General features: G+C 44.4%; 1 long non-coding RNA gene across 1 annotated transcript; it reads right to left on the minus strand.

Moving 5' to 3' along the window:
* Window positions 1-310: 310 nt before the first annotated feature.
* On the minus strand, window positions 311-5,784 carry LOC122896789. Its single transcript, XR_006382433.1, has 6 exons — window positions 5,730-5,784; window positions 5,356-5,557; window positions 2,096-2,234; window positions 1,972-2,019; window positions 820-886; window positions 311-434 (listed from the first exon to the last, which is right to left on the minus strand). It is a non-coding gene; the product is annotated as an uncharacterized LOC122896789 (long non-coding RNA).
* Between the last annotated feature and the right edge of the window lie 21,773 nt (window positions 5,785-27,557).

Raw genomic sequence — 27,557 nt, forward strand, 5'->3', positions numbered from 1 at the left:
CCAGGCCAAGTAGAAGAGACGGCACTTCGTGCGACCATAATTTTGGACCGGCCGCAGAGCTCCTGGCCCAGGACGACCCAGCCCTCTCGGTCTCCCTGCTTTTGACCTCCTTGTTGTTTATTTGTTGTTCTACATTTTAGTTGGTGCTAGTGGGAGGGATTAGAATCTGTCAGATTAGAACATGGTGTAATGTTTGCTGGAGGCGGGAAAGTAAATCTCTGGTAAGCAGAGGTTCAGAGACAGCCTGGGAACGTTCTTGCTGCCGGTGTTCTAGAAAAACAAAAGAAAACAAAATAGAAACGCCGCCTGCTAAGGGCCTTACCTTCGCCGGCTAGTTCTTGGGCCTTGGTGTGCAGATCTGGGCCACGGGCGAGGCGCTGAGCCAGAAAGAGCTTGACTGCTTTAGAGTGAGAAGGGCAGAGAAAAGAATAGCTCTAGAAGGTAAAAAATGGCAAAGGCCAGGTCAGGCTGAGTTGGAGAGAAAGCCTGAGGACTTTCTGAGAGCCAGTGGGAAGAAGCGGGGCAACTGCTGGGTTGGAATGAATTCGAGCTTTGGGAGCTGGAGGCGCGGAGAGAACTCGGTCGTGTGGTGTGAATGGGAGGGCTTCTTTCCCTGTTGTCGATTCCACAGGCAAAATCGGAATCGTTTTTCAATTGTTTTGAATTGTTGGACTGGCGTTTCTTCTGAATGCAGAAGCTGAGGCAGACCACAGGGTGGCCCGGATTCACGCAGGTTGCGAGCATGAAGTCCATCCCAAGCATGCGTGTGTCCCCCTCCCCCAACACACAACTGTCACAACATACCCGCAACTTTCTTACGTTATATTTTGCTTTGTCACTTGTTTAGTGTGTTGTCTTCGGTCATACTGGGATAAATTCACCCACCCTAAATAGAGACAAAAGAGAAAATTCTGACACTGGGACTAGTTTCAGAAAAGTAGACAGATCTGCAGGACCCTGATTTATCTCTGCTTGGAATTCTGTGCTGAACACGCAACTGGGGATATCCAGAATCTTCCCACTTTCAGCCTCTCTCTTCTTCGAGAAACTGCTAAGGTGCTGGAGATAAAACAGAGACTCAGTGGCCTGTGGACTGTTGAGGGATGTTCCCGTTTCGCTGAGAGCCACAGCTCCCTCTCATACAACATTGTTTTAAACATCACCGTATGCACAACATACACTTTCCCTCTTACACATTTATTCTTTATCAGCCTTAATCTTTTGCACGTTCACTTTACACACTCGTTTTGGTCCCTCAGCACCCTGAAAATGACTCTCAGGCACGCACTCACCTTTAGTCAAACTGAGATACAATTTCTCTAGGGGAAAAAAAAGGGTAAAGAAATATACTTTTTAAAATTAAGCATCATGATCTGGCAGAATTTATTCCAGGATTGTAAGGGTCTCAACACATGTCTAAGAGGCATTTGATAATGTATAAGGCCCATTCCTGGTAGGAATTCTTAGTTAAGGGGTGCCTGGATGGCTCAGTGGGTTAAAGCCTCTGCCTTCGGCTCAGGTCATGATCCCAGGGTCCTGAGATCGAGCCCCCCATTGGGCTCTCTGCTCAGCAGGGAGCCTGCTTCCTCCTCTCTCTCTCTCTCTCTGCCTGCCTCTCTGCCTGCTTGTGATCTCTATCTGTCAAGTAAATAAATAAAATCTTTTAAAAAAACAAAAATAAATAAAAAATAAAAGAAGTCTTAGTTAACTAAGAGTATAAGGGCACTTCCTTAACAAGACAAAGAGTATCTCCCATTAACCAACAGTCACCTTCAGGTTTAATGTTACCAAACAAACAACAGAAGAGCTCATAGCATTTCCAATAAAGTAAAAGAGAAACATAGAATTCCTGATCTCACCACTATGGTTCCATTCTTTGTTGTTGTTGTTGTCCCATTGTTGTTTAACACTGCCCCATAGGTTCTAGACACTGTGATAAGATGTTAAATAGCAACAAGAGGAAAAACTTACCAGTGGTCCCAGATGATTTACTTGTTTGCCTGGAGAAACCAAAAGAATCTAATGAAAAACCAATGGGCCAAATAATCAAATTCATTAAGGTGGGCCAGTTATAAAACGAACACACAAAACTCACTTGTATCATCTTTTCTAGAAATTAGAAATCCAGTTAGAAAATATCATGGGAAAGGATCATATTTTTAATAGTAACATGTTTTGTAGAAGTTAACGGCCACATGCACGAGGCGCTCCGCTGCACATTCATCTGTGACTGCCTGCAACAGAGACAAGTACTTTATTGAGTATTTACTATGTTCCAAGAGCTGAGCTGAGACCCAACTTTCCCAAGTGTATATTCTAGAGAAAAAAAAAATCAGCCCTTCCAACTCGTGATTTCCCTGCTTAAGATGAGACTTAAGAAGTCTCTTTCTTGGGACGCCTGGGTGGCGCAGTTGGTTAAACGACTGCCTCTGGCTCAGGGCATGATCCTGGAGTCCCGGGATCGAGTCCCACATCGGGCTCCCAGCTCCATGGGGAGTCTGCTTCTCCCTCTGACCTTCTCCTCGCTCATGCTCTCTCTCACTGTCTCTCTCTCTCAAATAAATAAAATAAAATCTTAAAAAAAAAAAAAGAAGTCTCTTTCTTAAAGTAAATATGTTTCAGCTCCTGAAAGTGGGGGGGGCAGGGGAAAACTCACGCAGAGGGAATGGGGAGGAGCACAGGCTAGTGGAGGCTGTGTGCGTGATTGGTTCCCTTTGCCCATGTCCCCACCCAGCCACTCTCTCTGTTCCCCCTCCCCGGGAGGCTGGGCTTCCTGGGTCACATCGTGGGCTCCCTTGCTTCTGGCTGAGCATAGCCAATGGGGATCCCCAGCAGGAGATGGGGGCAGGAGGAGAGTGAAGCTGGGGCGCTTGCTTGGGTGCAGGGCCAAGGTCTTGCTGCCTTCTCTAAACACTTCCCCAGTTGGGCCCACACTCCCTTCTTTTGCCCGCTTCAGGCCTGGCATGATAACAAGCTCCCCAGGATGGATGGATGGATGGATGGATCGCTGGCCTTGGGTCTCGAACCACCCCTCAGCTGCTTCCCTTGAGCCTTCCTCACACTTTTGTAACAGATCCCTTTACTAAACTTTCCTCACAATGACCCTGACTGGTAAGTGGAGAGGTGAATGGCTCAAGATTGGGGAGCCAACCCGTGCTATTCGGTCATCAGGACAACCTTTTCAGATGAGAATTGTCAGCCCCACTTGATGTGGGAGAAAAGCGCCGCTGAGAGGGGGAGGGTAGCTAGGCCAGCATCCCCCGCTGTCCAATGGCGGCCTGGCTGCTCCAGCACTTGGCCATGCCTCTCCTGTGAGTCTGAGGTGGTGTCCCCCTTGCTGCTGAGCATCCACCTCTATGTAGTTCCCCCCAAGGAAAATACAATCGGAACTCTGGCCCGCTGTGATCTAAATGTTCCAGAAGGCCCTGTTCTCGCACGTCAAAGCTCTTCAACCGGCTCCCTTGTGGTTGGTTTGGGGACTCAGGGAAGAAAGGGAACCTGCTATTGATCTTTAGGCTGCCACGGAATTGCCCCTGCTCTAGCTGGCTGGGTCCCACAGCCCCCCCGTAATGGCACACTCCTGAGGTGATTCCAGTGCTTCTGAACCGACCCGAGTCTGCCTAAGATTTTAGCCAACTAATGATGACTCATGCTGTTCTCTGGCCTTCCTCGGGTTTTAAACGTTTCATAAATGACACTACCCTTTATAAAATTGTTTTTCTGAGGGAGGACAAGGACTTACCTTTTATTCTATGTTGATGGAGGAGATAATAAATTTTAAATAATTTGCTGAAGCTCATCTTACTTTTTACTGAGGAAAATCTGAGTGATCTTAATGATTTGCTTAGTGTTTCTTTTTTGCTTTCTTTTTGAGAGGACAACTGTTCTTACACACTCTGATATCTAATTTTTTTAATAAAACCAATCTTGTCAGCATTTAACAGCAGTGAAATAAATTCAAATCCTCAGATGGTCCTTGGAAGGAAGTCTAGGCTTGTGGGTACGAGCTGGAACTCTGGCATTAGCAGCCCTGAGACTGACTTCCCAGCTGTGTTATCTTAGGCAAGTGTCCTAACCTTTCTGTGCCACAGGTTCCTCGAGTATAAAATAAGACTAACGGTGGGTACTCATTTCCCAGGGTTAATGGGAGAAGTAAATGAGCTGATTCAGGTCAAACTTTAAACATGGTACTTAACACATAGTAAACACTCAATAATGGCCAATTACTATTATTACTATCTGGAAGCTTCTATGACAGGCACTGAGGAGGGTCAAAGAGGAAAGAATCTCTGCATGCAAGTGGATTATAATTTTATAGAGAAACATGAGGGGAGACCGAGGCCCCGGAAGAGTGGACAGGGACTGGATGGATAGGAGGAGACGGGGCAGAAGACAGGAGGCAGGTGGGTGAGCATGTGGGCGTGAAAGAAACGGAAGCCCAAAATGCAAGGAGACCAGGAAGGGAGGCAGAACCCTGGGGGTCCTACCCCTGACTTTCTGGTCATTGGGCCATGAGAATGCTGGCTTCGGTTTCTTCATTTAGGAACGGGGGGCACCAGACCAGATCATCGCCAAGATCCTTTCCATGCATTCCACTGTGAGATACACGCCTTAGGAGCCAAACTCACAAGGGTTTGTTTTCCCTTTCATATCTTCCCTTCTCCTCTCTTTCTTATCCTCTGGCTCTTCTTTCTCTCTGCCTGATCTTCCATATAGCTCAACATATGTCAGGCTGTCAACATACGGCATATTTTGCAAACAGATAAACAGTGGCACATATGCAACCATATATTCCTGGCATGCAGATGCCCCAGCTTGGCTTCGTCAGCCTCAGCAGAAAGCATTTGGTAAGTCTCTCTCGGAAATTCCAGAATGCACGAGCCGCCCATGGAGCCTCTGACAAGCGGTTAAAATAAGTCGTTTCATGTCTTCTCTGGTGCAAAAGCCAGAACACTGGCTCCCCGCGCTTTCGGTTCCAAGGCATTTAATACCAAAGGCTCTGCCCCTTCACTCAACTATCTGGGATGTTCTGACCAGGGGTCAAACTGCCCGTTAAAAGTTCTTTTGTTTTTCCAGTGGGCAGTGACTCATCGTGTCCTCCACACCAGACGAGCGGCCCTTCTCGGACCTGGAAAGGCTGTACTCTGAGACCCCTGGGTCTATTCTGTCCACTCGAAAATAAACATAAGCTTGTGTAGCTGACTCTGTAAAGTCCACCCCTGTCCTCCAGCAGGCCCCATTTGTCCCTGCATGCCCAAAGTAGTAGGTCCAAAGTGTTCCTCTACATGCCCTCCCCTGACATCCCTCAACCAACGGCTGCTGATAAAGGGTGCATAAGTGCCCCGGCTCTCTCACCCTCCGGCGGGATATTTCTGAAGCCGTGGATCCCAGATTTGTGTCTGAGAAACTGGCCCGAGAGCACATCTTCCCTAGCTTCCTCGCTTTTCCTCTCTCGTGTCCACCACCTGGGTTTCTGGGAGTTCCTCCATTAACAAAGTGCTTGCTCTTGAACCCTTGGGTCAGCGTCTTCTTTGGAGAGGACCCCAATTAAGGCAATCTGTAATTCAAGTTTGGAAAAAAGGCGATCAAGGATAACACAGGATCTCCTCAACCTCAGACTTTGCAACAGGGGCCCCCAAGGCAATCTGCAGTTTAAAAAAACGCTCTGAAATATCAACAAAAGCAACTGTGGATACCAAGCTTTTGGCAATACTCTGCCCCAATTCTACCTGGTCACTGGGTCTGGTCTGAAGCTGTCCAAACATCGGAGTGGGATTGTCCTTCTCTGGCCACGTGAAAATGGGAGATGGCAGAACAAGGGAGAAAGTTAGATTCTGCCACGTTTTCCACTCCCACGTGGCTTCTTGCCTCCTCCCCCTTGAGATCAAATTTTGTTCCTTTTCCTTGTAAAGATTAAAATGGACCCGAACAAAAAGGTAAAGGAAAACAGCAATCAAGGAAGAAAGCGAACGTGACTGGTTGGTTGTTGTAATACTCACTGGAAGCTCAGTGTGTACTGAATCTGAGTTAACATTTAACCACTAAAAACTCAGGAGTCAAAGGTCATTTAACGAAGGTACCTCCAGACAGAAAGTTTAAAAAGTATCACCATACTATTGTCCCTTAACAAGCTACTGCAATGTTTTCAGGGAAATCCCACGGGCAAAATTTGATTTGTTATGAGCTGAATCTGGAGAGGAAGAAATCAAGAGTTTGAGATGCAAGTGAGGCCCATTACATCTCAAACCTTGATCCATTCAGTAAGCTCTAGGTCAATGCTGTCCCACAGAACTTTCTGTGATGATGGAATGTTCTAGAGCTAGACCGTCCAATACAGTAGCCACTACCCACATATGGCTATTGAGTACTCAAAATGTGCATATTGTGTTCAATTTATATTATGGTTATTTAAATAATTCATTTACTGCATTATCATTTATATTGTACAATAGAGTTTTATCTGGTATTAGGATTATAATAATGGCTATTCCAGTTCCAGGTGTTTCCCCCCCATCCCCTTCCCTTTCCTCTCCTCAGTGAAGCCCTGGCTGGAGCTCATTTTTCTGTCTTAGACCCAAGTGCTTCCTTCAGGATTGGTTTTCTGTTCTTGCCCTCCAGATATGCTCATTGTCCACCACCTCCCAGACGTTGGGGACTATTGGTGGGCGTGCCCTCACGAGGCAAGTGTGACCGAGTTGTCCATCTCCAGTGTAAGCTCCTCTTTGACCTCATTCTACTGACTCAAGCTGGGGGGCAGAAACACCAAGGCAAATCAGGTGACTTGCTTCAAATCTTTTGTCGCCTACATGGTAACTCCTTCCCTTCATATATAGGCTTGCTCTGAATTCGTGGAGAGACCCTGACATATTATGCCTTGTGGAACAAGAAGGCAGACGCTGGCATATGTCTACACGTCCCGCCTTTTAGAGCCCTTCATCACCTTCACACATACACCTGTCACGGCCCTCACCACACCCGGTGGGTACCTCTAGCTCTTTGTTGTAGGACAATCCATAGGCAGACAGAACCTACTTTGTCCATGCAAGGACATCCAGAATTGCCTAGAGATCTATGCTACACTGTCTCGATCCACTGATTATCATGGGGGAGGGCGGTTCTGCAAATACTGCAGCTCCCTTTTCCCCTGATGAAGGCTTACACTGTCCCCAGAGCAGGACTGAGCCCAAGCTACTCTCCTCGGGGCTTGGCATGCTACATCTCCCTTCTCGGTTCTTCCCTTTCCTGGTGCATTTCCTTACTGGTTTTTATGAACCCTCATCTCAGAACCTACTACCAGGAATACAACCTGAAACACAACTTCTTTAAATGAAAAACACCAAACCCTAAAATTCACTGAAGTTTTTTGTTTTGCTTTGCAGGCGATCTCGTTCAAAAAAAAAAACAAACCGGGTGACAGATGGAAGTGCTCCATCGCTACGTTGCACACCTGAAACTAATATTACACTCTATGTTAACCAACTGGAATTAAAATGAAAACTAAAAAAAAAAACTTGTTTTTAGTGGGGCCAAGAGGTAGCAATGTTTTTCAGCTGAACCTTTAAAAAGTATCTGGAACCTAGGAGAACAGATCGGTGTTACCTTAAAGTCTTGACAACGTTATCTGCCCAACAGATACGTTTGTAAAGGTCCTCAATCCAAACATTTCAATCAGTAGCTCAGTGTCAGACCCTCAAACTATGAAAGGAAAGAGAAGGACGGCTTCAGATTCAACAGATATTTGTTGCGGGTACCCCAAGCCCCTCTCAAGGTCACACGGTTCCAGAGAAGGACTCTGTTAATCACGCTGCTACTTTGCCAAACATACTCAGCAACACAGACTTACTTAGTAAAGGATGAAATTGGGCTCTTCAAAATCTTTTTTAAAAAAATTCACCAAAGGGCTATTTTATGACCTAGTTTCTTTATTAAGTAATAATGTAAGGAACGTCTTGTTTTCAGTCCCCAGCAGCTGCCAAAACCTGAATGTATCAAATCCAACAGATCACAGCCATCCCGGAGTTCTATTAATAGCAAGATAATTTTCAAATCCACTGTACCAAGTAGCATTTTGTTTTTTGGTTAGGCATATAATACATTCCATATCACGTCTGGTGCGTTGTGTCTTGAGGTCGCGTTTTTAAAAATAAATCAGACTTGTTTTAAATTAGGCAAACAATATATCCATCACTGTTCGGTATTTTGGCTTGGGCCCTTGTGGTGCCATGGCTAATATCTAGGTTTGTGGAGCCTAAGTTAAAACACACTTGTCTCTTTTATGTTCTTGTCCTGTGTTTCTTGGTGTTTATTGGGAGCCACAGAAGTGTAAGAAAATAGCTCTCTGGCAAGGAAGCAGTTGCAATGATCCCGTGAAGAATATTTTCTAGATGGGCTCTGGTCTGTTGGGGGGGCATCTCAAATGAGGAGGAAGAACTGTATAACATTTTTCCCTGGTTCAAACCATTTATCAAATCAACCTCTCTTTCTATCTCACTTTGTGTGTGTGTGATTTAAAAATCTTTTCCTACCACAGGGTCGTAAAGCTACGGTCTGTGGTGGTTAATTTTCTTTGTCAGCCCAGCTAAGCTATTGTGGTCAGCTGTTGGACCAAACACCAATCTAGATGTTGCTGTGAAGGTATGTTAGACGTGTGATTCGCATTTACAGCAGCAGACTTGGACAAAGCAGATCACCGTACCGAGTGTATGTGGGCACCACCCAATCAGTCGAAGGCCTTGAGAGAAAAGTCTGAGGTCCCCAGAAGAGGAAGGAATTCTGTTTCCAGACTTCCTTCAGACTCAAGACATTAACTTCTTGCTGCAATTTCTAGCCTGTGAGCCCACCCTGCCGATTTAGAACTTTCTATTGCCTGCAATCAGATGAGGAAATTCCTTAAAATCTTTCCCTCTCTCTCCCTCCCTCCCTCCCTCTCTCCATATGTATATTCTTACTGGTTCTGTTTCTTTAGAAAACTCTAATACAGATTTCAGATATTCTCCTACATGGTCTTCTGTAAATTAATATTGGGATTTCACACCTAACTTTTTAACCCATCTGGAATAGATCTCGTAGATAGATTCTTAATTTATTATTTCTTCAATTTCACATGCCTTGAGAAGAGCTAAATGTGTCCATTTACCAGTCCTCTTGGACTGTAAGTTTGTGTATCTCTTTAAAAGCAAAAACATCTATCTCTCACTGTAGATATCCTGATTCAACAGGTCTGAGTTGGGGCCTAAGCACATATATGTTACTAGCACAGGCAATTCTGAAGTTCTATATAGAAGAAAATGAACATAAATATTTTTATATCCTTCTGATAGGGAACATCTGAGAATGCTATTAGAGACAAAACCCATTAAGAAAGCAGCTTGAGATATTTGACCATATCAAAGATTTTTAAACTGTGTAAAATTATCAGTTCTAAGACAAATAAGTTCTAAGGCTCTAATGTATAACATCGTGACTATAGTTAATAATACTGCATTATATAATTAAAATTTGCTGAGTAGAACTTCAGTGTTCTCGCCAAAAAAAATAAATAAATAAAAAGTAAATAATGTGGCGGTGATGAGTGTGTTAATTTACTCGATAAGAGTTAATCTTTCCACAGTGTACATCGTACCAAATCATCATGGTGTGCACTTTAGATATATGACAATTTTATTTGTCAATTAGACCTCAAACTGAAAAAAACAATTCACACAGAAAAGTGCATCTGTAAGATTTTCAAACTCTTATACAGCAAGCGATGCCATAAGGAAAGTTCGAAGTAGAAGGACAAAGTAGGGAAAATGTACAAGATGTATTAAAACAGTGACTATCTATATGTAAAGAGCTCTTATGAGTAAATACTGCAGGAGCAAGAGAATAGGGTCAGAATGATTAAGAACATCCGTCAGAGGATCTAGCTGTCTGGATTTGATGGTTGGCCCCAGCACTTACAAACACTATCCTGGTGGGCACTTACTGAATCTCTGATTCTATTTTCATGTTTCTAAAATGGGAATCGGAATAACTCTATATGGTCACGGTGAATATTAAAATAGGTAAGGCGTATTAAGAGCTTAGTGTAGTGACACACTGTAAGGCATCAATAAATACTAGCTTTTTAATGAAAAAAAAAAAAAAACCTGCCCCCTACCCTCAAAATGGGCAGAGGCCATAAACAAGCAAGTCATCAAAAGCAACAGTAACAACACAACAGAAGTGGTGATGAAACCTTAAAAAATGCCCTCACTTATGGTTAGAAAGATACAAAATAAAAGATAATATTTTTGTTGTTATCATGGATCCAACTGGCAAAGATTTGAAAAATAGACACCCGCTCCTGTTGGGGAAGGTGATGGAAAACAGATCGCATACATTCCTCCAAGGCTGAGATCCCTTGTCATGGAAATAAGATATCCTACCACAAACACCACTTTTGAGAACCACTCACTGACCCAGCTGCCGGCCCTCTCTCCTGTCACCTGGACCTCTGAGTCCAGCAATGTAAGAGTTACCTTGAGGACTGTGCTCTACGCAGAGGTCAATATCCATTCTGTTGCGGAGTATTTTGAATATCATCTCTGGATAGTATCTTTCTGTATTCTTGCAATATGTCAGAGGTTGAAACATGTTCACCAAGGAACTAATTAGAAAAATGAATAGAAGTCCACATATTGAGAAGTTCATTGCAAAATTGGAAACACCCTGTAAGTCCTACAAGATACTTTGTTTAAACTTGTCATGGTAAATCCATACAATGTATTATTATGCCCATCTTAAAATGAGGACATTATAATGTCTCAGGATGTAATTAATGGGGAAAAAACACAAGGTACAAACATCATGTTTAATATCATCACTTAAAAAATATACAGAAATCATTAAAAAAATACCACTTTTGTTTGGGTGTATATTTTTTCATGTAAAAATATATGTGTGTATGTATACATATATACACACATATGTATTTACATATATGTAATTTTTTAAAAGATTTATTTGAGAGAGAGACTGAGAGAGAGAGCGCAGGGGGGGGGGCTGAGAGAGGGGAAGAGAGAGAGAATCCCAAGCAGACGCCCTGCTGAGCACGGATCCCATGCGGGGCTGGATCCCACGCGGGGCTGGATCCCACAACTCTGAGCTCATGACCTGAGCTGAAATCGAAAGTTGGATGCTCAACTGACTGAGCCACCCAGGCGCCCCTCTCTGTACATAATTTTTAACAGTATTTATCTGTGCTGAACTCCAAAATCTCAGCACAAATTATTCCCATCTCTATTTCTGCACCTTTGCATTATGGCTTTGGCTCTCCTCAGATTAAAAGGTGTAATCTGTCGCTCGACCACTTAAATCTGTGCTTAGCCATGTAACTGGTTTGGCCAATGGGACATGTGCATATGTGGTACCTGCAGAGGCACAAAAATGTTTGGGTTTCGGGGCTTTGCCTCCTGCTGCTGCACTTGGAAAACTGAGACCACCATGAGAAGAAGGGAAGAGCCTGTTCTCCAGCAAGGGAACAGCCTGCTAGAAACGTCATGTGGGGGAAAACCGAGGTGTCCTAGTCAACATCCTGTCAACTATTAATTGTGAATAAGGTCTTGCTCAGCCACCCAGTCCAGCCAAGCATCCAGAAGACTGCAGAGATCCATGGAAGCCAACCTAGAATGATGGAGTCATGATCACTGCATCCAGCCACTAAGTTCTGGATTGTTCACTATGTTACTTCAGGCCAGTCAAATTTGGATACTTAAAATTTGAAGGCAATTTTGCATAACTCTGCATTTTCTAAACATTCACATAGAACATGCATTACTTTTTAAATTCAAATTCAATTAGTCAACATATAGTACATCATTAGTTTCAGATGAACACATATTACTTTTTTTTTTTAACTTTTTTTTTTTTAAAGATTTTTATTTTACTTATTTGAGAGAGAGAGAGACAGTGAGAGAGAGCACGAGCGAGGAGAAGGTCAGAGAGCGAAGCAGACTCCCCATGGAGCTGGGAGCCCGATGCGGGACTCGATCCCGAGACTCCAGGATCACGCCCTGAGCTGAAGGCAGTCGTCCAACCAACTGCGCCACCCAGGCGTCCCGAACACATATTACTTTTTACTAAATCAGAAAAAAATGCTTTTTCTATTAAAAAATTTTTAAATTACTTAAAACATTTTTAATTTAAAAAACTGAAAACCTCTACTGGATTCAAGCTGTGTGGCAGAATAACAATATCAATAATTAAGAGCTAAATAGCACTTACTATGTACCAGACACTGTGTTTTTACATATATTATCTTAATCTCCATAATAATTCAATTGCAAAGAACACTATCATCATTCTCTTTTTCCATTTGAGGAAGTGAAGGCTGAGAAAGGTTTAATGACTTATCCAAGGTCACACAGCTACTAACATGGCAGCTCTGAGCTTGATCCCAAGCAGTCTGTTTCCTGAGTCTATGCCCTTAACTGACCTCAGACAGAGACAAAACCATACGTAAATGTAAAAGGTCATTTCTAAAGGATTTGGTATCGAAAGTTACAGCTGTGAGATATCCAGGATCTCTCTGGTCTCTCTTGGGTTCCCTAAATTCATATGACTTCGTCAAGTAAATCACTTTCAGGGTGGACATAGCGGAGATGGGCTAGGACTCAAATCGTTCCATTTTGCTCCTTGTTATAAATTCTTACAGAGATCCGTTGAGAGAGGTGGAGGGTGTTAAACTCCTAACTAAAAGCAGGTTTGTCAATTGACAAAGTTCTTTTAATTTATGCTTTCCCTCTCCACCAAGGCTGCCAACTAGAGAGAGCTATTTATAAGCTTGTTTATCCCACGTTCTATTGTGCAAGAGGCATTTTTATGCCACACTTCCAGCACAGCTCTGCCCACACTACAAACAGTGAGCACTCAACAAAAGTATAGATGACGATGATGGTGGTGCCCAGACATACCCAGCAAGTTCGCCTCAAGGTGTGGCAGGGCTGAGTACTTAAAAGTGGAACTTTAGAATCAGACCTGGATTCAAATCCTGATGCCATCATTCACAAGTCATCGGTCCTTGGGCAGGTTAGTTAATTTCTCGGTGCCTCTGGCTTTTTTCCGACGTCAAACAGAGATGGGGGGGGTGGCTGTAAGGATTAAATGATATGATTCTTGTTAAGAATTTGGCAACGGGTGCTACTCTATCAGCATCACTATCTTCTCAACTTGAAAAGTTTAGACAAAACTATGACTTGATCAAATTCTATACTGTCTACAGACTTCAGTGTCATCCAAAGCAAAAAGGAGCACATCTTAACTATAGATAACCAAACTGAAAGTCTAAAATTCTTAGTGACAATCTTTTCTTGTGGTCTTGATAGTACAAAATCAGCACAAGATGGCGGCCTTAAGTGGTCAAACGGAATCAAGATTGGTATTCCCATCTGGAGTCACATGATGATCCTTGCTATCTGCTGAGACAGATTGCCCCCAAATACTGTTAGGACTTGAAGATGGGAGACCCCTTCCAACTCAGCATGGCCATAGCCGAAGACTGTCAATGCCTGAAAACAACAGAAAGCAGACTTGGGAGTGTTCTGCCTTTTCATGACTGCCTCCCACTGCCATTGTTACCCAACAGGACAGGCTTTTGCTCTTCTGACAGACAAAGTTCATATGTCCAGTCTTAGATAATAATTCCAAGTCTGCAACAGTTAAGTTGTAAACATGACAGAGTCATGTTGAAAAAAACCAAGGAACAGATTTTCTTAAATTAAAAACAAATGGAATTAAAGGAAAAGTCATCATTTTTGTGTTTCTGTAACAAACACAATCTAATGATAATCCATATCTCCTAGAATTCCTGGGTTTTTTTAGATTATAATTAAATTTCTCCTTGAATAATCATCTTGCACACTCTCCCTAGGGGGAACTATTTACATTTCATCATATCTTTGAAAATGTAATAGATCTCTATTTTAATCAGCCTTTCGTATTTGGATCATTCCTTGAAAAGACAGATGAACAGGTTTGTTTTTAAAAATACAATTCAGCAGTGAATTTGATGGTACCAGAGATGCCATAAGTCAGCGAAGTTTTAGAGACAGTTTTGATCATGAATGGCTATGACGCCAGAAATACCTTTGGCAGATTGATTTAGTAATGGCTGCTGATTTGTTCCATCTCCCTATATCCATACTTTTGTGTAGGCTCCTTCTACAGGCTCCAGACTCCAGATTTGGCCATGTGATCTGTTTGACCAATAAGGTATTAACAAATGTGATACAAGCAAAGATCTGAAAAGCACTTGCCCATTGGGGCTATCCCTCTCTTGCCATTCCTGTTTTTGTTTTTTGTTTTGTTTTGTTTTTTAAAGATTTATTTATTCATTTGAGAGAGAGAGAGAGCGTGCATGGAGGGAAGGGACAGAGGGAGAGGGAAAATATCAAGAAGACTCTCTATTGAATGGGGAGCTGAGTGGGGATGCTCAATCCCAGGACCCTGAGATCATGACCTGAGCTGAAATCAAGAGTCCGAAGCTTAAGCATCTGAGCCATCCAAGTGCCCCTCTTGCTATCCTTAGGACTCTTATTAGAGCTGCCATGTGAACAAGCCCATCCAGGGCTGCATGATGGATGATGAGAGAAATCCATGTCTGGAATTAAAATGGCAGCCTCCAGTATCCTAGCTAACTGCCAGCCAGTGTCTTGGCTGGCCCAGCCGTGGCCTGTGGACACATAGATGACACTCAGTTAAGACCAGCAGAAGACTCTTCCATCTGAGCCCACCCCAAATTTCCAGAGCACAGAATTATGGTTGTCGGTTTAGGCCACTTCTGGGGGTGGTCATGCAATGAAAGCTAACTGACCTCATGCCCTGGTGAGTGCAGAGTTAGCGCACCAGCACTAGGGCGGCTGTGGGATCCCATCAGAATGATTTTGCTTAGAAATTGACAGAAGCATAAAATAAGAAGGAAGCACATATAGGTTGCTCCATCCATCCACGAACAAGGATCAATGTAATGACTAAGAAAACTGGAGCAAGCGTGGTAGAAGGTATGGGTATGGGTGTGGGCTGACCCCTCACTATTCATTATTTGGGATCAATCAAGTAAACGCCTGAAATTATGAACATTTTAAGAACAGTGAGGGCCTCCAGTGCAGCACAACTTAAAACTTACTTTGCTTGCTGCTTTGCATTTTAGGCTTTGCACAAAGCTCTTGAGGCCCTGGGTTGGACCAGATCAACAGGCTCATAAAACCGGGTCTTGCTGTGTGGTTTTTTTCCATCCCTTCCCCTAAGTATATGCTCTGTAAAATGTCCCTCAGGAAAAGGGCTCCATGGTCACATAAATCAGGGCATACACTTGCTTCCTCTTGGAATGTCACAAGGTACCTTGGCATATTAAAGACCTATTCATCCTTATTTATGCCTGTGCTGCATTGTATTTGACCATGAAATCCTTTCTGTGAGGAACTAAAATCTCATTAACCAATGTTTCTTAGAGAATACTGGGAGAAAGGGTTTCCTTAAACTTTCTTAAAATGAAATACAACACACAAATGGAAAGGTACATGAAGTACAAACATGCGGCATAATGAATTATTGTAGACCAAACACTCCAGGTCAAGAAATAGAACATTGCCAACCTCTCCCCTAGACTCCTCCTGGCCCATTACAAATTCCTCCCTTCATTTCCCTGACTTTATGGGAATGACTTCCTTGCAGTGTTTTATTGTTTTGCCACCTACATATGCATACCTAAATTATACACTTGTTTCGTCTGTTTGTGAAAGCTACATAAATGGAATTATACAGTACATATTGGAGGGGCTTAGGGTAGAACTATCTTGAACTTCAACAGATAATGCCAAACTCTTTTCCAAATCGAGGGCACCACTTGACACTGGTCCCAACAGTGTATGAGAGTTCCAGTTGCTCTAACATCCTAGGTCATATTTGATACTGTCAGATGTTTTCATTTTTGCCCATCTATTCAATGTATAGCAGCGATTTTGATTTGCATTTCTCTGATTAGTGATGAGGTTGAGCACATTTTATGATGTTTATTGGTCGCTTGGATATCCTCTTTTGAGCAGCTCATGTTCAAGCTTTCTGCTCATTTTTCGACTGAGTTTCTATTTCTTTCTCAATTTGTAGGGGTTTCTTAGTCTATTCTGGATAGAAGTCCTTTGTGGGGTATAGGACTTGCTAATATCTTCTCTTGCTCTATGGCCTGCTTTTTCTCCTTTTTAAGGGGTCTTTCGTTGAACAAAATTTCTTCATGTAAATGTCATCAAGTGTCTCACTTGTTTTCCTTTCGTGCGGAGGGTGCGGCATGTCTCCTTTCCTCACACCTGTCTCGGTGTCCAGCACAGTTCTGAGGAGCTGGACTTTGAATGGTCAAGTCTTTCCTTTAGTACCACTGAAGGCCCCAAACTGCAGGCCCAAGGAGAAAAGGGGAGTGGGTGGGAAGGGGAAGGGCAGAAGGCCAGGGGGAGGAGCACTAGGGATTGGCAGGAAGACAACATAGGACTGAAAATGGATTAAAGGTCACATTCACCATCCAGCTCCTCACACATGTGAAGGAAGTTAGCAGCAGCATCAGAAAGAAAGGAGACTCGATCAAGATTTGTGGGGACCGTGGTGCACATATCAACATCTGAGAAGAGAACTGGCCCGAGAATTACAACTTTGGCTGGAGCCACTAATGCTACCTTTAAGTCCTTAGCTACGATGACTGACAAACTGGAAGGGGACAACAGCACAATAGCACAGCTGGCAGGAGACGTCGGTCCCCCTGAGCCTGATGAACCCCACTATCGGGGCGGCTCTCTCACTGGGAAAGGGAGCTTCAAGATCAAGGAAATACTACGAGAGAGCGCTGGGGCCCAGTCCGGGGACCGGAAGTATGCTTCCCGTCCCAGCTGAGCAGGGCACAACACCCGCCGGAGCTTGGCAATCCATCACTGAGGGTGTCAGATGGACCAGTCTGGTCACGTTGGAGTCACCCCAACCCGGGAGGTCAGCCAGGTCTCTGGTCATCCTTGCAGGCGGTCAGGAGAGCAAAACACTGGCAGCCATCGTGGGAGATTTTCTCACATGTGCCCATCCTCTGCCTCCACCCCAGGCTGGAGGGACTCCGTCCAGAGCCTTATATCATTCAGGGACAGCGTGGCCTTCCACGGCTACATGGACCAAGCTGCCCCCATTGGCAAACTTCCAGTCCCTCTTTCCTCTAACGTTTGGCCACCCTGGATTCGGTGACATTGAATCTACCCTCTAGAGGTGAAAGGCTATCGGGCAGGTTTGGACGCAGCTCCTGGGAGGACTCCTGAATTCCCCATTCCAAGCATTTTAATTGGCTGCCTGATGGGGTGTCAGAGTGCCCCCCAATCACCAAGATGCACCAGGTGTCCTGGGTAGAGATCAAAATTGCAAGCCCCATGAAAGTACCTGGCAGTGGACGAGCTACCCTATCTCGGCCCGGCCCAGGGCCTGCCGCCAGCACTAGCCCAGCTCAGTACCTAGGTGCCAGGTTCCCCTCAGAGACGGGCAGCATGGGGAGTGGCGGAAACCATGCAGATTCATCGCTATGCTTTTTTGGCTCTTCACCCCTCTTGATCCATCTGGGTAGTTTCTGAACACTCAGCAATTTCAGTTTTTAAATAGTCTGTAAATGTTCAGTTTCTTAACACTTTACCATAAACTTGTGATTTTTAAATTATTTTAATTCCTTTCTCCATTCAGCTGTTAGAGCTCAGTTCCATATTTAGTTTTATATGCTTCTCTGTGTTTTGTTTTATTTTGGGTTTTTTTGCTTATGACTTTTTTTTGTTTGCCGTCGTAGAATACAAGAGTAGAATGTTAATACAATTCAGCTTAATCTCTAGTGTCAGAATTTTTAAAAAAAATAGTTAAAAAAGTGGACTGAAAAAAATTTTAGCCAGATAAGGGTTTCCTCATGGTTATCTTTACCATCGTTCGGTAGTCACAGAAAGATCTCGGATCTTGGTGTATTCTTGCTCTGGGTCTCTGTTTTATTCTCCCGGGAGAAAAGCTACAAGGACAGGAACATGGCGTGGTGCGGCAAGAGGCTGGGAGCGACCTACTGGAGGGGAAAGAACTGGCATGTACTGGTTGGCTACCACATGCCAGGCTCTGGGCTGCGCTGTTGACCTACACAGTTATGTCATAGTTAACCTACTTAGTTAATGCTCTTAATAATTCTGGAGGGCGTGGGACGCCTGGGTGGCTCAGTTGGTTGGACGACTGCCTTCGGCTCAGGGCGTGATCCTGGAGTCCCGGGATCGAGTCCCACATCAGGCTCCCAGCTCCATGGGGAGTCTGCTTCGCTCTCTGACCTTCTCCTCGCTCATGCTCTCTCTCACTGTCTCTCTCTCTCTCTCTCAAATAAATAAATAAAAAATCTTTAAAAAAAAAAAATAATTCTGGAGGGCGATACCATTATCCCTCTTTAAAAGCGGGGAAACTGAGGTTCACTGAGGCAATAACTTGAGCAAGGTCACACAGGTCAGTCAGCCAGTCCGTGGCAAACACAGGATCTGAACTTGGGGCTTTCCCGCTGCAAAATGCCGCCATGCCTCAAGAGCAGGGGACTTAGCAAAGTTGCTCTGTGAAAGGAAATTTAAAAAAAATTTATTTATTTATCTGACAGAGATCACAAGTCGGCAGAGAGGCAGAGTAGAAGAGGAGGCAGACTCCCCACTGAGCAGAGAGCCCAATGCGGGGCTCGATCCCAGGACACTAGGATCATGACCTGAGCTGAAGGTAGAGGCCCAACCCACTGAACCACCCAGGCGTCCCTGTGAAAGGGAATTTGAAGTGTTGCCTTTGCTTCGTGATAATTAGTAGGGGGAGAAAAATCCTTACATTCACTTCCTGTCTTGCTGTGGGTTACCCTAGAAGCTGAACCTAAGAGAATGATTTTTGAGAATTCTTCATTTCTTTGGGGGGTGATTTGAGGAAACAGCAGTGGGGGAAGTGGGGCCGGAAGGGAAGGGAACCAGTAAAGGGGATGTTATGGACCCCTGGGGGTCACCAGAGCTCAGCCCTGCTGGGGAACTGCCAGAGCCCATTGTTGCCACAGAGCGGAGAGAGTCAGCCCACCCGAGTTGCTCCCGTGGGGGGAGAGGCCGCTGGGCATTCATCTCCCCACTGGCATCCGTCTAGAGGCGGACAGCTGTGGAGGGATCAGCCCTCCAGCACCCGGGGCTTGCCCTGAGGGCGGGCCCAGGTGCTCGTGGGGCTCCAGAAATTCCCCCGGCTGCTGGCGGAGCTTTGCAGGTGTTTGCAGTAAGGAGACTTTGGCACAGAGGTGGATACCAAGGGGATGTGGCAGAAAACCGATACTGTCTGCTACACCCTCTGCTAATAAAAGCCAACGAAAAATAGAAATCAACATGAGCTCCGGTAAAGGCGAAAAGGCTATAGAAGAGCTTAAAATCCCTCCAAAGGGCTCTGCAATGTAATATTCCTGAGATGTTCACCCTTGCATCTCCAAATCTAATTTGCGACACTAAGGAAGGGGCACCCCCCACACTACGGTTTAATAATTTAACTATTATTTGAGAGCGATCTTATTAACAGTCCATTCATTTTCTCCCCGGCAGCTCAGTCATTGAAATTCACCCACTGTGTCTTGTGACTATTAGTGATACTGCGGGTAGTATTATTTATGAGTGTGTACAAAAAAAGATTTGACAAAGATTTCACGTGCAACCTGATACGAAAGACAAGATTTCCAAATCTGCGGAAGGGGGCGGAGGAGGGTGCGGGGGAATGGGCTGGGCTGGGTTTAGTCTAGGGCGTTTTATAGCTGGAACCCGTGCCCCCCCCCCAGTCACCATCTGGGGGGAGGGGTGGATAGTGGTGGTGGTATTTAGAGATTTTAAATACCCGCTAAATAAAGGGGCTTTTTAATGCAAATTAACCCACTTAATCCCTTTCAGAGACTAGCACTTTCACAACAGCTTTTAAAAATAGAAGAAAAATGTTCTAACGGGGAGGAGGAGGGAACGTTCAAGGAAGCAACAACTAGAGTTAGCTCCCCATAGGGAAGCTGTGATGCTGGCCGGATTCGGAGAGCAAACATTCAAAAGGAAAACGACAAAATTGAGATAATTTTCAGTTTCAGGCCCTCGTTGCATGTACAATGAGTGCTCTGCCTTGTACAAAGGTGGTGCAATTTAATTCATCTACTCTGGTACAAGTAGTTTTACACTCAGGAAGAAAAGTACAAACAGGCTAAGTTGTTATCGAAACAGTCGCTCCAGGGGAGGGAGGATGCTGATAGTTGGGAACGCTGTGTGTTGGGGGAGGGCGGCCACGGGCTGTATGGGAAATCTCTGTACCTTGATACTCAATTTTGCTGTGAACCTCAGAGTGTTCTAAAAATTGAGTCTCAAATTAAAAAGATATATATTTTATAATGTTAATTCTTTAAACCTTTGCACAAAAATCGTGAGGAGATAGGACAAATATAGTATCTTCATATTTTTTTTAAAGATTTCGTTTATTTGACAGAGATCACAAATAGGCAGAGAGGCAGGTAGAGAGAGAGGGAAGCAGGCTCCCTGCTGAGCAGAGAGCCCGATGCGGGGCTCGATCCCAGGACCCTGGGACCATGACCTGAGCCGAAAGCAGAGGCTTTAACCCACTGAGCCACCCAGGTGCCCCGTATCTTCATATTAACAGACAAGAAAAGCTTCGAGTAGTTCAAGTTCAACTCACAAGTGGAAGAGCCTTCTGGTTTTAGGTTCAGTGTGTCCTTTGTGGTACGAAGTTTTAGGGAAGCTGATGAAGAAAGCAAAGAGAAATCTTCCTGTTTTGCATGTAGGAGTGAACTCTACTTAATTCTGGCCAACAAAATGTGTCCCAGTAGGAGGGTGAGTATGTGTGTGTGTGTGTAGGGGAGTCAGCGATATGGACATCACTCTCCATAACTCTCCACCCAGAAATCTTACCTGTTGAGGTGGTTGTACCTTGAGAGAGCCTCATTACATTCTACCCCAACCCCCCCCACACCTGCCCCTCCAGTTGCCCAAGGGAAGAATGGTCTACAAGTATGCCCGGCCTTTCCCTCCCTCCGAAAAAAATCTCCTTTCTCTCCCTCTACCCCTGCCTACCTCATCTTCCTCTTCAGGGCCTCTTTCTAAAGATTACTTCCCCCAGAGATGCCTTGTCCGGCCCTCAGTATAAATTAGGTTTCTCCCATTATTCTTTCCCCTGTGTCTTGTTTTTTCTTCAGAGAGCTTATCAGAACGTGTGATTGTTTAGACATTGGCCAATCTGTTTTCTCGCTAGAGCTCCCCTCCGTAGACTATAAGGGTCATGAGAACTGAAACATCATTCACCATCAATAACCCAGCATTCAGCACAGGCCCTGACATGGAGGTCAGATTAAATGGGTGTCAAATAATGCATGCATGAATAAGTGAGTTAAAGAAATTAAAGAAATGAAACTAGTCATCCCTTATAACCTCACCTAATGGCCTTCTCTACCTCCAACCAGACTATGAATATCATGATACCAGACATATAGGAAAGGATTGGGGGATCAGGACAGATTTGACAGATGGTTCTAAGGACTTGGGCTTATATTTCGAGTAATATGGGAAGGCACTGAAGGGTGTGAGACAGCTTTTATTCTGTTCTCTACTTCCCCTAGCACTATCTCCCATCCCTAGTGACTTCTAGAAGGCACTCATTTGTGGAATAAATGCCTGCGTGCACGCATGAATAAATGAGTGAATGAATAAAAAATATTATCTCTATCCCTAAAGAACTTAATCAGCATTGGGATAAGATACAACTCATATCCATGTAATTACTGGAGAATTCTAGGAATGAGAGGAGGGTGTAAATCACATGCCAGACTTCAACCAAATATCTGGTGAAAGAAACTTGGTAATCATGTTTCTGTATTTCGAATTGGCTCACTGTCTGACCAGTCTCCACTATTTCAATTATAACAGCTGCAGAGAAGTGCCCAAGTGATTCAGACCCCTGGTGGCCTAGCAGAGAGCCCAAGGGCATGAGGTGTGCCCAAATTACTTTTCCAGTTGTCATGATGGTTCAGAAGGTTGGATTAATTTTGTAATTTGTCATTTGTAATGCAGTGCATTTCACACACCAGCCCCCTAGCTAGACCCTGGGTAATCCCTGTCGGGGAGCTACCAACTGTGGTTCTTATCGTCTAGAGCAGCCAGAGGATAGCTCTAAAGATTCTGGTCTTTCCCTTGGTTGTCCTGACCCTCCAGGCCTCCCTGGTGATGGGGGTGGGAGCAATGGTTGTGGTCTGGAATCACTGGCTCTCTGTACAAAGAGCAGGGCTGGTGTTCCGGGGCTGTGGAAAAAGCAATGAACTTCTTTCTAGATTCGGCTCACTATCGGTCTGTCCATAGACCCATCATTTCATCTCCCTGTGCCTTGGTTCTCCTCACTCATACAATGAGAGGGTGTAGGGTGGATAGAGAATGTTCTTCTAGGACTCTAATTCCTGATGTGACATGAGAAAATGATTCCTTAAATGGCCACACTCCATCTTCTAGCTTCGAGAACATTCCTAAGCCATATATTTGCTGTATCTCTGGACCATTTCCAGAGAGCTCAGATTTTGCTCATCTGAGAGGCTCTCTTATTTCCGAAATGCCAGACCCTGATCAGTTTAGTAACTGGAGCTTATTTTTATTTTTTGGCGTTGGATTTCTGACATCTGGAACAACTTCCTGTCAGATCCCAGAAGGTTCCCTCCCAGAGTGTCTTCAACAGCAGCAAACAATTTACACCCACCCAGGACCCATCATGCCTAAGATATCTTAGGGCATCTTATTGCAATTAGGAGAAAATGAAACCAGGAGCTCCGTCTAATGAAAACTGAGGTTGGAAACTAGCATTAAAATAGAAATCATTAATGCAGGCAAAACGTAGCTCAAAGTGCCAATTCATGTGAGCGCGCGTGTTTGGGAGGGCAAGGAGAGAGTGCCAGTCGTCACGTCTGCTGTCCTGTGGAACGGACAGATTCAAGAACGACATTAAGCATCTACTTGTTGGTTAATGTGCCAGAGACTCTGATGAGCTGATAAAACAGGAAAAGCCATTGAAAGGCTCTTGGGACAGTGCCCTTAAACATCATTACCTTATTGGGCTAGGAGCTGACTATTTTCGGTTGCATCTACCCAGACACAGGCTTTAAGAAAAGGATGGAAGTATAGGAGTTTACTTCGGAAGTGATTCCAGAAAGCATTTTAGGGGAAAGGGGAGGTAAGACAGGGAAGGGAAGGAAGCCAATAAAGGGGGTATTAGTGAGAAGGGTACCATTGTGGGTGCTGAGGTGCAATCCTGCTGGGGAACCTCTGGGAAACTGTAGAACTTGGCCTAGAGTATGCCAACCAGGGCAGGGGACATGGAAACTGAGATGTTTATCCTCCAACTCCCACCCATGACTGGGTGTGGGCTGCTCTTAGAGGCATTGCTGGCCTCCCCTCCTACAGGCTGATAGGGAATCTTAAGGAGAAAAGCTGGCATGCCCTCAGATGTTCCAGAATAATAAGTGCTGAGGGGATGTGAGTGTAGCACTGATTGTGTCTGCTCCATTAACCTTGACCGGGGTTCGTGTTGCTAGGTAGTCAATTCACAGTTCATCAGGCATCGGGGGGAATCATAGTGTCTTTGAGATGAGTGTACCTTACCTATCTTTGGCCTATCCCCCTCATTTTCCAGATAAGAAAGCCAAGGTTTAGAATAGCACTGTCTCATCAAAATATAATGCAAGCCACATATGTAATTTTAAAAATCTTAGTAGCACAACAGAAAAATAAAATGAAACAGGTGAAATTGATTTTAATAGCATATTTTGTTTAATCCAATATATTCAAACTATTGTATTTTTTTTACTCTTTGTTCCAACTGCTGTATTTTTAGCATGGAATCAACATAAAAATTACCACTGCAATGTTCTGAATTTTTTTGTACTGTGGCGTTGACATTTTCCACTTACAGCGTATTTCATCCTGACTGGCTACATTTGAGGTGTTCCGTAGCCACTTGTGGCCAGGGCCTACCATATCGGACAGCACAAATTCAGAGCATTTCTATCATTGCAGAAAATTTTAATGGACAGTGCTAGTCTAGTTAGTTTGTCATTTGCCCCACGTCACACAGCTCGTGGGTAGTAGTGGCGGTTGACAGGAAGCCAAAAGAGAATGCTAGGATCCCTGGGTAAGCCAGAACTCTGAGCTTTAAATCTTCCAAAACATAGGAGGAGGGAAGGAGTTCTTATGGGGCCTCAAGATGTTGAGTTCCAAGATCAACTTGGCTGATAGCACAACCTCCTCGATGTTAAGAAGACCCTGAGGTCAAGTTCAGGTAGCCCTCTGAGGGAAAGAACTGGGTCTCTCTTGTTCATTACTGCATTCCCAGCCCAGGACTTGGCCTCTAGGAGGCCCTCAAGAGAGCTCTGTTCCATATTGATTACAAGCATGCTTTGGGTGGCTGTCATCGAGTCACTAGTAGGTGAGAGCTGGGGAACGGCCGTGAGGTAGTCGTGAACACCGTTACCATTCAGAAGGTTACCTGTGTGAAGTCGTGAGCAAACAAGTAAAGAGGAAGTTGGCCCAAGGAACCCAAAAGAGAATCAACTATCTTCCCACTCACCAATCCTCACTTAACATGCTGTTCTGCAAGAGAAACAGGGACGCCGAGTGGTTGAGAAAAATTTCCAGCAAGATCACTGCATTTGCCTGGAGTGAACTGCTTTGACTTTGGGGCCAACACACACATTTCACAAGAGGCGATTTGCCCAGGGTTTTATTCCCACAATAAATCTTATCATTTTCTGCTCCTTCCACTGCTCGTGTTCTCTTCTCCGGCATTACACTCCCAGCTCCCTTTCCCCGCAGCCGTGGTAATAAATGGTGTACTCACAATGTAGAAGTTAAGGTTTCAAGGTGAAGCCTTTGGAAGCGATTCCTTTGTAATTTCATTTATGGCCGTGCCATATTTTATGGCGCAGCTCACTAACTCTGTGGGTGGCTTCGTGTGTGTTCCAGAGAAAGCGAGAGTGAGAAACATCCCCACCGTCCAACCCTCACATACCCCTCCCAGTGGAATTTGGATGTTAAAGCACCTCCCAGGTTTTAAAGGGAGATTTTAACCTCTCCGGGTGATCCTGCCGACATGCTTGCTACCCAGTCAGCCATGACAAGAAATGTTGGAAACGTGGCTGCTCCAGGAAGCTTCTCTTCATCCCTTCGGTCTACCTTGAGGCCCCTTCCCTAGAAATCCTACAGCACTAATTGTCAAGGCAGACCTCTGGCTTCCACCCACAACTGGACAGCCATTTCTCTTGGGAGTGGCAATCACGAAAGAGATGTTACTTTTCTGCCTCCTTCCCTGCTCCAGACACACATCCAAACCCACCGGAACACTGGGAATTGGTTAACTAACTAATGAATGATTGGCAACCTCTCTCTTTAGTGTACAAAATTCAATTCAATTAGTATGGCCTTTATAGGGGGCCAACAATGCAGCATGATTGGTCCACATCCTCTAAGAAGAGGCCAGGAACCCTGCATGGAGAGAAGACACTCAATATATATGGTTGGTTCTAGATCAGTTTCAAGTTCTGTCTAAAGCCAAAGCATAGTCTGACTTTCTACACAGATCCCCCCCACCACAGACACACACACACACACACACACACACACACACACACACACGGTGAGAGATCCCTTAGGACTTCTTGAGGATACAGTCAACGTATCCTTTATCTGGTACATAGTGGATGTTCAATAAATACTTGCTAAATAAAATCAGTGAAGGTGGCTGCCATGACTTCGCTTATCTTGGGAAAGCTACATGATCAAGTGAGAGAAGCATGGGCAACAGACTTGAGATTAAATCCTGCTTCTGCTCCAAGCTATCTGAATGGCCTTGGTCAAATACCTTAACCTCTCAGAGTCTGAATTTCCTAATTGTAAAATGGAAATGATACTATCCACCTCCTAGAGTTGTTTTGATGATTAGATGAGATCTTCTCGATAAAACCTCTAGGTACTTACTGGGCACATGGGAAACATCAGTCACTTTTCCCTCTGCCTGGAATGTTCTTCCTCATTGGGCAGACTCCCCGGCACCCTCTAAGGCTCACTTTGAATGTAATGGGTCAAGAGGAGGTGATGGCTCCTTCTGCCCTGCTTTACTTGTCTCTCTTTAAAAGGCAGCTGCCATTGCACTTCTCAGCCCAGATTGCGATGATCTGGGACATTGCTCTCTATCCTGGAGGTCAAGACCAACCTTCCACCATTTTATGTCCTCATTGCTTAGCATGCTGCCTGGCATGTAGGAAGCATTCAATAAAAACTTTCTTTTCCATGTAGGAAAAGAGATTAAGAAGGGTATATACCAGAATCTAACTGTGGTTATCCATCGTTGGTGAAATTACAGGTGGCTTTCCTCTTTGAGGGGCTCATCTACATTTAATATTTTTTAAATGTTTTCCCCTACAAGGGTCACGTTTTATTTGAATAACAAAATAATTCTGTAAAAATGCATGTATACTCAATGAGAAGATGGATGAATGGATGGATGGATGGATGGATGGACGGACAGACGGACGGATGGACGGATAGGCGTATTTAATAAATGTAAATAGTTTCCATTCCTCTAGATTCTCAGTAACTGGGTCTGAGGTTGAGTTCGCTGCAGGGTGAGAAAAGGTATTTCCACTCCCCATGAGTCTGCTTCTATATCCTGCCAAATGGCTTTGAAGCTCTGCTCCTGTTCAAACTCACATTTTCTGAATACCCAAACCAGAAAGGAAACATCACCCCCCTGCTTCCACCTTGGTCTATGCCAGGACTCAGCAAACTCTGTATATAAAGATCCAAATAGTAAATATTTTAGTCTTCGGGGCCATACAGTTTCAGGTCACAGCTTCCCAGTTCCACCCAGACAGCATGAAAGCAGCCATCAATAATACATGAAGGAATGAACATGCCTGTGTTCTAATCAAACCTTATTTACGAAAAGGCGGCAGGCCAGATTCAGCCCAAGGGCCACAGATTTTGCCAGTCCCTGGCCTATCACTTTGCCAGTGTTGTTCCCCTTCCCCGAAGGCCCCTGCCTGCCCGCTTAGATTCTGTTCATTCTCTGTCTTCCAGCTAGAGCATTGCTACTTATCATCTGTGGCGTTAACCTGCTGTCATTACACTGTAATTACATGTCTACAGTAGTAGATGCTAGAACAATTTGCTGAGAAGCTTTCCACTTTGGGGGAGATTTTTTAAAGGGGTATGTGTTGGAATTATGCTTGAGAAGAACTGGAATCGGAGGATGCAAATAATAAATATTCATGATAACAGGATACAGGGCATTAACCTTATAATGATGTGGTCAGCCTAGTGATTCCCATCTTGGAAGAAAAAGACATACCAAAAAAAAAAAAAAAAAAAAAAGCTAGGCAGCTCTACAATGACCTAATAGCAAGCGACAGGGGAGCCAGGTCCTATGACTCAATGTCTCATTCCTTAAGAAGTGTCTTTATTTCTAAAATCTACAAGAAAAATAAT

This window comes from Neovison vison, chromosome X (assembly GCF_020171115.1).
Source record: "Neovison vison isolate M4711 chromosome X, ASM_NN_V1, whole genome shotgun sequence".
In the NCBI taxonomy this organism is placed as follows: Eukaryota; Metazoa; Chordata; class Mammalia; order Carnivora; family Mustelidae; genus Neogale; species Neogale vison.